Here is a 13859-nt window from a genome sequence, read left to right as displayed (position 1 = left end):
GTGTGCTTAGATTTAGGTGCACGTTAAAGAACCCCAGGTGGTCAAAATTTCCGGAGTCCTCCACTACGGCGTGCCTCATAATCAGAAAGTGGTTTTGGCACGTAAAACCCCAAATATTATTATTATTATCTAAATTACGTTTAGACTTGACGAGAAAGAACGCAATGACAAAAACAGCGCGGGTGGTATACCATTCTTGTAAGTTAAAATCCTGGCTGATATATTTAAACGTTAAAACTTGCATGTTTTTTTTAATGGCTTTGTTATATTGCTCTCGTTTATACGTCCCTTTTAGGTATACTTATTTGCCATTTGTAGCTATATAGGCAGGAATCACAAAACATGATCTATCACGAGTGCTTAGATGCAAGAATGTTGGATACTTGTTATCTACGCATACGCACGGGAGCTGAAAAAAAGAAAGGTAATGTATTTTGCCGGCGATGATGGAAGCGATTTTCGGGCGCGCACGCATTTCTTGGTTAAGCTTACCGCGCTTTGCGGGCTCCTCCTCATAAAATGCGTCGCTTATTTTTAAACAACCCAGAGCAAGTGTTCTTTCAAAAAAAGCAGCTGGCTCTAACGTAAAGAGCCCTCGAGCCCGTGTGCACCTCACACAATAGCAACGAGTTCCGACAAGCGTTGCCTTATGCCGAAATAGGCTGAAAAAATGTGCGGTAATGCTTGCCGCACAAGATGTCTTAAGCATTTTCTATATGCTTTTTATGAACAGCAGAATTTGGCGAACGTTGGTAAGTGCCATGGCAGAAGCTTGCGAATTCATTTCGGTAGTTATTGCGGCACCTTAGCAAATCAAACAAATGTAAACGCGCACGCAAGGATTCCTCAGTCGCTAATACCTTATCGATGTAGTGGCTTATTTATGTATGGGCTTTGATGTAGGTACCTTATCGATGTGTGTGTGTATATATATATATATATACACACATCGATAGGGTACCTACATCAAAGCCTGGCTGGCTGACCCTGGCTGGTTGACCTAGTGGGGACATGCTGCATGCTAAAACCACTACAACGGCACGCAAACAGCTTCTGTTGGTGTGCTGTTGAAACACACCGGCTTTGTATTAACATTATGGGCGCCATTTGGCTGTAAGTCTGTCTCACAGGGAAGCTATTTTCTTACATTTAGGAAGAACTCAGCAAGAAACTTGCAAGGTAAGACAGTTTTGTGACCCATTAGCAACGCAACAAATTTTATAATAACGTAAAGATCCGAAGTTGCGGCGAAAACATTCTCGTAAACGCACAGCTAGCTTTGCCACAAGGAATATTTCCAACTGACGACGCACGCACGTATCTCGGCCGAGACATGTATTTTATTCGACGAACAATGTCGATGCGGCGCGTTAAAGAAGTCACCACGTGCTACTGAGGAGTACTAACATGCATAGTTTATATTTTATACTGAATAACAGCAGTTGCCGCCATTAGTGACGAAATTAGAGTGTGGCGAAGTTAACTTTACAGTAGGGAGAAACCTTCAGTTGTTAACTAAAAAAAAAAGAGATCCTACAGGGTCTGCTGCGACACTCTACCGAGGCTAGCCTATCAGGTCTGAGCTCAGAAAATAAGGCCGAACCCGCTGGCCGGAAATACCGTTCCTTCCCACATACGCTCTGGCTTTACCCACACCCACAAGAAGCACTACCTAAAAGCCGCTGAACAGTGCGTCCGTCCACACATCCCTAATCCCTCGTTGACTGGCTCACTCTACCGTGCGAGGGGATAGAGAGAAAAGTTTAATGATACGAAACGCAGAGAGGTCGGCCTGAGGTACCTTCCTCTATCCAGCAACTCTGCGCAGCACAAAAGGCCAGAGGGAGGGAAGAAACAAAGAGCATGAGGGGGTGAAGATGTTGACAGAAGGAGGATATAAAACATACAAGTTATTAGGTCTACTCAAGGGCTACAGTCCGGACCCGTACCGTTTCAACAGCAAGGGAAGTCCGGGATCGGCTGAAAACTAGATTTAACGTCTCGCCAAGGACCTAAACTAAAGACATCTGACCACGGCAGGCTGTCGAGGCGCGTAGGCTCATTGCTCAAATTTCCTCGCTCTTCCACGTATTGAGGACAGCTCACACAACACGTGACCTATGACTTCGTTCACGTGGCACAGCTCAGAGTTCTTCAAAGTTCTTCAAAGGAGCAAAACGCACGTTGCACTGTGCAGCATATAAGGCAACACACAAGCGGAATTCAGGCACGGATCACTGAAGAATCATGAATCCAAACGTCGCTTTCCGGTATTTGCTAGGCGATCGAACTATTAAAACGCAATTTAATATTATGCTATTTTGTGGTTGAAGAAATGAATTGTTTCCTTTCCCACAGGTCCTTTGTCAGTGATAAGTGTTTCTTCCTTTTTCTTCTTTTTTACTGTGACTGTAATATAGGTGAAAACTGTGCTCTGTGAAAATAGGTGCAAACGCTATCAACCGTGCATCGTTTGGCTGAGAGGGGTTACGAGCGTAAAAAACGAAAACTATATCATCGGTTATATGGGGAGGGAAAACAATATATATATATATATATATATATATATATATATATATATATATATATATATATATATATATATATATATATATATATATATATATATATATATATATATATATATGTGTGTGTGTGTGTGTGTGTGTGTGTGTGTGTGTGTGTGTGTGTGTGTGTGTGTGTGTGTGTGTGTGTGTGTGTGTGTGTGTGTGTGCGTGTGCGTGCGTGCGTGCGTGCGTGCGCGTGTGTGTGCGTGTGTGGACTTCGAAAATTCTGATTGCAGCGACTGTGTTCTTGTTCTGTCTTCTTTTCGAATGTTCGCGCTGTCATTGTAAACCTGAGGCTAAGCTTAATAATGTTCGCCTCAGAAAAGCCACGTTTCTTGTGTATTATTTCTTACCTTCCTTCCTTGTCACTACATGGTCACAGGCCGCACAGCGGTCATTGGGCCCGTCGCTAGTGGTCATTGCTGCGTTGGTGACATCGGAAGCCAACGCTCTAAACAAGAGTGGAGCGCGGTTACCGACTGACGTTACGACACACGTCGAGTGAGTACAACATCGTAGATTGCATACTTATGATTAAAAAAATGCATAGTGCTCGATTAAAAGAAACTGAAGTAGGACAAACAGTGCCTCTAAATTTCACAGCGAAATTATTATAGAACAGAGGCTTACGAAATCAGTTCAGCGATACAATAGTTTTTCACGGTCTCAAAGGCACAGCTTCGCTTTAAGAGACGCCGTTGCGGGAGTTTGGGATTAAGTTTTCACCACTTAGGCATTTTTTTTACCGTGCGTCTAAATCTATAAGCACACTGGCATTTCGCACTTCACCTTCATTGAAATGCGGCCAACCGTAGCCCGAAATTTAATCTACGACCTCAGGCTCATTAGCAAAGCGCCGTAGCCACTTAGACACCGAGGCACGTGAGGGGGCACGTTCTGCGTATTCGTGATAAAAGGAATAATATTAAATATAAAAGATAGTGGTTCATGTTGACAGTCTATAACACCTTCGTACCTTCTCTACAGAGCGATGGTGGGGCGAAGATGATTACACTCTCCGATTGTCTTTGGCGAAAAAAGGAAAAATGAATGCAAGAGCAGATTTCGTGTGACAGAAAGGAAAAGACACTTTGTTGGAATGTACCTTGAGGAATGACAAATAACGAATTGGCGTCAAATAATTTCATTTCGCAGGAAAACGCGAAAGAAAGAAATACAAAAAGAAGCAATACAAAATTGCGCGAAAAGAAACGAGCACAGCCACATCGTCTGTAGCTCTATCTGCGCCTTGAGGACGCAAGTGATGTATCAGTCTTGTCGACGGAAAAATGTTGAAAGGTGTATAGACCTCTGTGTACACATGTGTGTACACAGAAGGTACGACACGTATCTAAACACCCTTAAGGTTTCACATCCATTGTGTCACAGCGGCATTGGTCTATTTTTTATGCCTGACCGTTTGCAGTATGTCCAGAAAGCGCACACATGTCCGGCAATTTTGGACATTGCCTCTTGAGCTATCTGTCAACCTCTACAACAATACACCACCATAACTTAAGGGGCAGCATATTATAATATATATATATATATATATATATATATATATATATATATATATATATATATATATATATATATATATATATATATATATATAACGCCATCATCGAGGGAGTGCGTCCTTTTAATAACATGAGTATTTACCGCTCTACGTCGCAACATCTTTGCTCTGTTATAGCCCTGTTTTGGTAAGAATTAAAACGCTGCGATAACGAAACAGGAAGATTACGAAGGAGAACCGTATACATAAATAACTACGCACGCTAATAAAACGGCGTGCCCTCTAGACTATGATAACTGAACGTTGTTGGAATTCAGGTAGCCTTCTGAAACATTTTTTTCTTTTTTTTCTTCTTTTTTGATGCAGCCCAGTCACTTGCGCTGGCTTATTACGTTGAAGATCGACAGATTGCCCCTAGGGGCAATGTCCAATTATAGTAACATTTAGCAGCATTATATTTCGTTATTTCCTACGCTACCTTTTAGGCAACCCGGCCTCCGGCCAATTCTCCCAATTAATACATGTCACTGGCTTTAACGATATCATCACTACAATTATCATAATCAACGTTTGAGGAGCAAGCGAAGAAGACGGTGGCATTAACTGAGAGAGCTTGCTTATAGTGCATTAAATCGGCTAAGAGCCACCTTATCTAACCTTTTATTGTTTCAGCAGAGGCAGACATTTTTCTTTCGTTAGCAAATGCGTGTTGCGAAGATATAGTTTTTGAAGTTCTAACCTGAAATTTTGGTAGTTTTGAGACAGACACCTATACCTTGGGAACAAAGTCTAATTTTTCTATTCAAATACATGTAAAACGCAGAAATGCAGTCATTTGACAAACACTTCACCAATTTGAATAAAATTTCTTGCAGTTAATAGAAAAAGATACATTCTGCCGAATGCAGGAAACAGAACATTGATTAAGGACCTCGAAGGCTTCTAAAAAATTGCAAGTAGATTGGTGTGCTTATAAAAATTGAAGCACAATACTAACATATACTTTAACTCTGCATGAAAGCTAGATATACCGTTCTGTAAACGGCATGTTGGAAGATGTGAAGTGCACAAACATGACGTTCAGAGATTACGTGAAATTGCTACTATGCTTACAAGAGTTTTGCAAACTTGCTATACAGAAATCCGTGCCATACTTCAGAGTGGTGAATAGCACATCAAACTGTCTCAATAGGTGCGCTTCACATAACAGTGACATCTGTTACTGCGAAGCTATAAGGTGTAAACTTGATTGTTCAGATATTTTTTTTGCTATATTTGAAAATTTGCTGTTAAAAGCATTTACGACCGAAATAAATAATATGAGCCCAACAGTCGGTAGGCCAAGACGTTTACCTTAACATGCAAAATAATCCGATAAAGATTGCTGCAGTGGTCCCAGAGAAAATTTCTTTCCCAGTTCCCATGTAACTAGGTAAGAGCTCCTAAGGTAATTTGCAGTTGAGATATGTTTATTCAGACAAAAGGAAAAGAGAAACAGAAAGAAAGAAATTCAGGCAGCAAGATATTAGTCATGTCTAGAACCTCACCTACCCAAGTTTCATCTCTAATCTACCAGGCGATACCAGATGCTATGATAAGCCATAAGAAATGCCTCTCGAGATTAAAGTACATTAACGTCCTCGCTTCCCGACCGAGTTGGAAGCAGCAAAAGCATGAGCATCATCTCTGAGTTCAGGCCGCGTGGTGAAAGTTTCGGAGACCGGGGCATAATATCGGGCAACCAACAAATCAGAAGAGGCAGCAATTTTTTCGTCCATTACACGTGAATAAATGGAATTCCTTCTTATGTATTCTTTACCCTTTTCCCTCCCCAAGCGTCGGGTAGACAACCGGGCACGTCTTCGGTTAACCTCCCTACCTTCCCCCTTCGTTTCTCTCTCCCTCTTCTGAAATATCGTTCTAAGCACTCAGGCGCACTCTATCTCGTTTCTCTGCAGTGACTATGTCGAGGAATGGCCGATGGAAGACATGAAATCGTAAGTGCCCTTGTGCTACTCGCAAGGTCAATGGAAATTTAGTTCAGTGAAAATCTGCTGAACGCATTGCAGCTTTGCAGTTGTAGAATCATGCTTGAACTAGCTGCACCTTAGTGGTTGTAGGTTAACTACTTATGGCTTCTCGGAAAAGTCGTTATTCTTGTCTTCAATCAAATTTCTTCAGTTGAAGGAATTAAGTTTTCTCCGACTGCGAAGCTTTCTCTCTATGGAACCTGTATGAGATTTCTTTTTTAGCGTCGTTGTATTACCTGATGAATGAATTTACTTCACGAAACATCGTTCCCTTAAAAAAATGCAGACTCATGTGCTCTCCGATTGAACAAGTCCAGATAGAATAGGCTATATTAAACAGCATGGAACCGGTCATTCAGAAAAAAAAAAGAAATCACATTTTCGACCGAAAGGAGAAGCATTGATAACGACAGCAAATTATTAGACAACTACACGAAGTAAGGTTGGTGGTCTTATCGGCCGTGTAATTTGCAGTAAACATTCGCTTACTAATTAAATTAGCAAGCACGATGTGATACGTGCGCAGACAAACACGAACTGATCGCACACGGCTACCGCGAACACTTGCCGCAACTGGAATAATGAAGAGGAGACCAGACTCGGGGGAGTGGACGCTTCGGGCTGCCTCTCGTTTCAACGCGTGTTTCACACTAGGCAGCTTTAGCTTCACGCACGCGGAAGGCTTTGCGTACGCAAGCATGAGAGTTCTACGTGTGGTACGTGCCGCACACATTGTGCGCTTGTAGTTTCACGTACGCATCAATCTGTGGGTGGAGGCCTCGCAAACGTATAGAGCGTTGCTTCCGCGTGTCTACTGGCGCCCTCTGCCGGCAGACATGTCAATCGGATTGGACTCTAGCACGTTGCGTAGTAAGTCGAGGTCGTCCGACTTCGAAAAGCGCAAAAGCGCAGCACCACACACATCGTCGGCACGGTCGATGCCATCTTGGAACTGCTCTCGGCTGCTTCAAGATCTCGCGCGACCAGCTCGCAGAGCCCGCTTCACGTACGTGGAGTGTGCAACGCAAACGCGCAGATTTCACGTGCGTACGTGGGACGCCACGGGGTACCCTACACTCGCCGCATGCGCATATCAATAGTGCAATATCTTCACGCACGTAGCGCTACTACGTACGTGACACTAAGGCTTCTACTTCCAACACTGGGCTACTGGGAACCCTTCTGAAGAGACCAGCCTCTCGGTTCGCACAAACTCTGCACCTGATTCAGATTACCTTTAAGGTATGGCGCAGCCCGAGTATGCGCTCAGCCGCACGGACAGCCATGTGCAGCCATAGCCGGGGGATAAGAGCAGACGCACGCTCACCTGCCCCCACCCTAGCACGCGTTTTATCCCGTGATCCCGAACATAGCGTGCGCGGAAGGACGGCATGCATCGATCCATCACCCTTCTCATGTCACTGTTGAGCACGTTTCCTCGCACCCGCAGCAAGCGGCGCTCGAAGCGGGTTATTATCGTACTTTGACTTCATACGGACGAGGCTAGGACTTTAGAAGACGAGAGAAAAGTTCGCCTGGACTGTCTACATAGTTACTGTCGCAGTTAATATAATTTATAGCTTAGGTACGTTTTAAGCTTGTACGCAGTAGTATGCACTAAAATGCGGCTGCGCACAACAGCTACATCGATCCACGGGCAGTATCATAGCTATAGAAAATATTCCGTTTACGCTTGTATTCAGAATCAAAGGGATATTGTGAAGGCCAAATACACGGAAGTGAAATAAAACAATTATGCTTGAGGCATGCAAAATCTAAATGTCTTGAAAAATTTCTTGCGAAATAAAAAAAAAGAAACACTTCAATATGTTTCCTCAATTCAAAGCACCAGCGATATGCGCGCATGCAGCCACAGTGACTTGGTTATTCGCAACTTGCATCGTGTCTTTACGAAACAATTTCTTTTTTTTTCATGCCCCTGGTGTTGGTTCAAGCGTTCTGGTAAGTGTTCCGGTTGAGAAACCTCACTTTATTACAGTGAGCGAAGTGTGCTAAGCTTAATAGAAAACTGAGCCTGCGGGTATTGACTAAACGTGATGTACTGCCGCACGAGAGACGTGACGAGACGTCTTTCTGTCAACTTCGTCGTGTGTCATGTCTATCGCGCTACAGCACATTATGTTTAGTGGCCTGAAATGAACGCAGCCAACCGAAGACCGTTATTCTAGCCATTAAGAAAGCGGTGGTATATAATAGACAGGTCTGGAGTTCTTCGATATAGCGTTAAATGTAGGCAAAACATGCATTAAAACTGCCTTGTAACAAAGTGGAGCCGGATAATACCATAGATATAGCCTATAGACATATACAGCGAAGCTGTCTATGGCTGGGAACCTGGAATTTCTTCGTGGGGTAACCTCGACAGAAAACTATCATCGTCAGCTCATACCCCGTAAGGCAGAGGCAACAAGCACTCAGCAAAGTGAAGCGAACAGTGCATGCATTATTTGGAATCACGCATACAATATACAGAACAGCGTATACGTTTCAAAAAGAACAAGCCCAAGACAAGCATCCGAACTAAGTGAATAATTGATGATGAGGTGCTCCTGCGCCAACATGCAATTCAAAGCACGTAGCGCTCCCCGTATACGTTTCCCGGTAAAGATTATACTGTTGCACAAGCTGCCGCGGCGACGGCAGCTTGACTGTAGCATACGAAGCGGGGAGTGACGTAACAACACTTTCGCACGTAAAAGGAGAACCCGCCTAGCAAGTGATTTGTGTTGTGACAGTACTATGGGAAGGCCACCTATAGTGAGGACTCCTGAAGAGCAGCGTGCGTCCGAGGCGCGGCGAATTTATCTTCTCTCTGGTCCACTATATGTAGGTGCACGAAGTAGGGGCCCAAACCAAGTCGCAGGCCATCGAAAAGTACGTCTTAGGCAAATAAAATAAATAATTAGGTAAAGTGCATGTGAATGTCGCAACGCGAATAATCACAACGTATTTCACAACGCATAATCATTCTAGTTGTCGTTTACAGCTTCGCTGACCGACCACCTTTACGGCGTGGATTGGAGACAATTTTCTTTTTCTGTCATCGGGCAAGGAGGAAAGGGCGCGGGGCGAGATTTTCGTTCTCCCTGGCTTGTGCGAGCCGCGCGGCGCTACTATAATGTGCTGCCGTGGCGGGATGCGGAATGATTAGCAAATGTTGTTAACTCGTTCTCCGCGAAATTTGCATGATGTCAGTTCACACGAGGCCGTTGGCGAAACACTGTGAAGCCTTTCGGTGCAGCAGCGGTAACTACAGCATGCGTAAATTTCTCTTGGCTGCGCAAACATGCGACGCGCACCTTCAGGCGTGGTGTGTTTGCGTGTTTGGAACTATTTTGGTTGTATTGTATTTTATTCAACGAAGAGCAGCGGTGTCTGTGAATTGCCAACGTGGAATTGGAAAATTCCCACACTGTCTGATCGCTTGGCGTAAGAGCTAAAACATACATAGTGCTCGTGTACAGCCAACTTAATGCAAATATGTCGGCGCCAATCGTCACAAACTATTTGCGTTAGCCACCGACATCGTTCTCACGCGTTATAAATCTCGTAGACCTGAAATCGCTATGCTATGTCTACGCAAGCATCCTGCATAATGCCGATGGCGTTGTTCAACAGAGCGATCCCTGCGGTTGGTAAACCAGAATGGTGCATATAGGATGCTGTGCTTTGGAATTGATTTTTCGGCCGAGTAAAGCAGTAAATATCCACAGGGAACCGCATAAAACGAATCCGACTTCCATTTGTGAGTCCGAGCAAGTCCGAACTACTCCTCTACCGGCCCGCGCGCAGAGGCATGCGACCAAAGAGCTACACGGGACCCCGGGAGTACGAGGAAATCGGCCTGCACACCCAAGATGGAAACGCAATCCCCAAAGTAAACGAGATCAAAATCCTCGAAATGATCATTGAGGCCAACGGAGCTAACGGCGAAACCGTGAGGAAGATCGAAGGCAAAGTCACCAGCGCCACGAGACCCATAAATAGAATAACCAATAGACATGCGGGTATGAAGGAAGAAAACGTCATTCGACTGATCCACTCCTTCGTTGTCAGCCACATCGCCTACGTAGCCGCCTACCACAACTGGTACGTCGCGGAAAAGAACGAGATCAACACGCTCACAAGGAAAAATGTACAAGATAGCCTTTGGCCTCCCGGAATCGACGAGCACCAAGCTCCTGGCTCAGCTGGGCATATACAACACCCTGCAAGAAATAGCCGAAGCACAACGCATCTCGCAGCTCAAACGCCTGTCGACCACCACGACGGGAAGGTGCATTATGAACACGCTCGGCATAACGTACCACAACCAGCATGGCCAGAAAATGCAAATCCCCAACAATATCAGAGACACCATTACGGTGGCAAACAGCCCAAGAAACGTGCATCCCGATTACAACCGAGGTAGAAGAAAGGCAAGAGCCGAGGCTCTGCTCGGTTCAATCGGCAGTGAGAGAAACGCGCGCATTGTCGATTCAGCCGAATATTCAAACTGCCAAAAATGCGCCGCCGCAGTCATAGACACAAACTCCAAAATCAGAACCACATGCAGTGTATACACCGAACACTCGGAAATAGCGGAGGAAGTTGCGATCGCGCTGGCCCTCACAGAACAGGGATGCGAAGTCGTACTAAGGACTCGCAAACGGCAGTAAAGAATTACGCCAAAGGTGGAATTTCCAAGGAAGCCCTGTCCATTCTGGCGAAAGCAGGCAGATCCAAAACCGCGAGCTCGAGGATCATGTGGTTCCCCGCGCACGTCACCACGGAAGGCGACGCGCTCGCGAACCTAAACGACACGGCGCACCAGACGGCGCGAGACATGACCCGCCGCGCCGAACAGGGCAACGCCTCTCGCACGATAGCGAACACTGTGACATAACCAGTGCATATCCAAACGCCAGAAGGATATACACACCGCCGGGTCCAAAATACAACAGGAGACAGGCCGTCGCCTGGAGACAACTCCAGATGAACACCTTCCCTAATCCATTCCGTCTGAACCGTATCTCCCCATATAAGCATCAGGATGACACGTGTAAATTGTGCCAGGAAGGACCAGCAACACTCAAACACATGCTGTGGGAGTGCAATGTAGGTATAGGAAGGGTGGCATTTGCTCCGGAGACCCTGTCGTCGAGGTCTGCCGCCGCTCTGCGCAGCTCATACCTCGGAATCGAGACGTGGGCAGTCCAGCAAGCCCGTGAGGCGTCGTTAAAGCAGGGCCTTGACGTTCCTCCGTGGGAGACCTGAGCCCGGGTCGTGTTAAATCTTGCCGGACGTAGAAGAATTTTGTATCCATCTATCCATCCATTTGTGAGGACAATTTCCGTGAAACGGGTTAGTGCATCGTTTACAGGGCGAATAAGACCAAGAAAATCTGTTTGCACCCTTTTCTTTGAAAATAAGAAAAATGAAAACCCGCACTGGTTAACGCCGCATTAAGACCTCGCATGGTCATCCCGCATGCTTGGACCATGCGCTATAAAGCACAAACAGATCTATGACCCATCATTCACCACTACTTCGGATGCTCGCGCAGTTCGCAGCCGGTCGCTCGACTACTCGACAAGTGTGATTCACATTTCACGGTATGCTGTTATCAGCAATCAAAACTATATTATTCGCGGGTGCAAAACCGGTCCAACAAGCAAGGTATAGTCAATATATCCACAACTAATTATTTCCACTCCTGTCGAAGTAAACAGCACCGCTTATTCCGCCGCAGAATGGCACCCACGCTGATAGGATTATCACATGTTTCGTAACTACTCATCGCTCCCAAACCTCAGCTTAGAAGTACAGTGAGAGTCCTGCCGTAAGGTCGCATTCGAGAAGTGAATTTTCAGGAACACTCAAGCGACCTCCGAGGCTGATTGTAGGCTCAAACACGTGTGCACCTATACATCGCCCTGGGTGCTCTGCTCAACTGAACGCCAGCAGAAACTTAGGCCACGCCGACTTAGATCAGTACGTCACACAGAACCACTTTCCACTTACAAGACGGCATGCAATACTAAATAGATTGCGCGAGAGCGAGAACAACTACCGGGAACTGCCGGCAAGTGCATACCTGGCATAAAACACCGAGCGCTCGCCCAAGCCCGCATGCCGACTGCCCATAGATGGCACCACTCCCTACGCAATATGGCGGCGCCCATAAAAAAAGGGTCTATACTGCACGTTCTCTCGAAAGCTCTGTATGATTGTACAGCGCTATGCAAACATTTCTATAAGTAACAATCGCAGAGCATGCACCATATCCTCTTGGCGCTCTTTGTATGGATGTTGGGCAGAATAGCACACAAGCAATTTTATTTCCTTCTCCGCTAGGCAAGGTAAGAACCATTGGAACAGGAAAGGAATCTGAGAGCAATTTTCCACTTGAAAAAAAAAACAATTCCATTGATTAGCGTGAAAAGGATTAAAAACGTTATTAGTTGTGCATACTCCTACTTGCATCTCGCGCAAATCAATGCAAGAATGAAGTAAGAGTAACTCGCCAAGTATACAGTATTGTGCTATAATTGTCGTTCAGCGGAAAGCTTAATAGTATGGTACGTCTCAAGCGAATACTCTGAAAGAACAAAAGAATTGCTCCTGCATTATCTCAGTGAAGGAACCGAATTCAATATATTAAGGACAGCACGGCGGGTGCGAAAGCTGGCAACACTCGTTCAAATTGCGAACCGCTTTTCTTCTGTGAGAAAAGCACGTTGCGTCCCTTTTTGAGGAGAGAGAGAGACAGAGAGAACAACTTTAGTCAAAATGCCTGCAGAGTCGGTTAGGCTCCCTCCACGCAGGGAGGACAAGCTTCTACCGCGACGCGACCACTACGTCAGTCTCGTGCATTGTGCTCCTCGAGGTCTTGGTTCCTCGTTACTTCCGCGGGTCCGAGAGGGCCGCCGCCCCCTTCCTAGGGGTGCTGCCCCCCTTCTCCTTGGTTTTGCATGGTCGCTGCCTCTCTAGAGCTGCCGAGACCTGCTGGACGGCCTTGAGTTGTGTCTCTTTGTCATAGCTCCTCGTTGCAGCCTCTAGCTGCGACGGGATCGTCGTCTTCTCGCTGGCTTCTCGCGGATTCATGCTACAGTCCCAAAGGATGTGAGCCGCGGTGGCTCTCTCCTTCGCGCACAGTCTACACACGTCATTCGCGTACACGCTCGGACACACGTGCTTAACTAGCACCGGGGTGAGCAGGGACCCCGTCTGTAATTGCCTGTATAGCACTGCCTCCTTCAGGGTAAGCCCCCGGTGAGGTGGCGGCATAGTCTGTCTGTTAAGTCTGTACCACTTTACTATTTCGTTGAAGGTGGTCATCTTGTCCTTGGCACTGCACCGCGACCAACATTCCGAGTCGGCCGTGCTTGCAGCTGCTCGGTTGGTTAGTCCTCGCGCGGCCGAGTTGGCCGTCTCGTTGTGGTTCACATTCCCGCGTTCCGACACGTCACTGCCCATGTGGGCCGGAAACCACTTGATCACCACAGCACTTTTGCGAGCGATGTCTTCGGCCTTGCGCCCCCCCCCCCCTCCATTATGCGCGCGGCCTCACTACATACCCTACCCTTGGCGTAGTTCTTCACTGCCGTTCTAGAGTCACACAACACTGTAGTGCATCCGGGGTCGGAGACGGCCGAGGCGATGGCCACCTCCTCCGCCCGGTGCACCTCTCGAGTCCGGACGCTCGCCGCGGTCTTCGTTGCACCCGTCGATGCCCCG

At 46.3% G+C, this 13859-nt stretch overlaps 1 long non-coding RNA gene across 1 annotated transcript; it reads left to right on the top strand.

Annotated features, from left to right (window-relative positions):
* The first annotated feature begins 635 nt into the window (after positions 1-635).
* LOC142558086 (uncharacterized) lies at positions 636-6112 on the top strand. The gene is made up of 3 exons (XR_012822951.1): positions 636-752; positions 2950-3068; positions 6048-6112. It is a non-coding gene; the product is annotated as an uncharacterized LOC142558086 (long non-coding RNA).
* Positions 6113-13859: the final 7747 nt, after the last annotated feature.

Source organism: Dermacentor variabilis, chromosome 9, assembly GCF_050947875.1.
Source record: "Dermacentor variabilis isolate Ectoservices chromosome 9, ASM5094787v1, whole genome shotgun sequence".
NCBI classification, from domain to species: domain Eukaryota; kingdom Metazoa; phylum Arthropoda; class Arachnida; order Ixodida; family Ixodidae; genus Dermacentor; species Dermacentor variabilis.
Note: the sequence above shows the minus strand (reverse complement) of the source record. Positions and strands in the feature narration are given on the sequence as shown.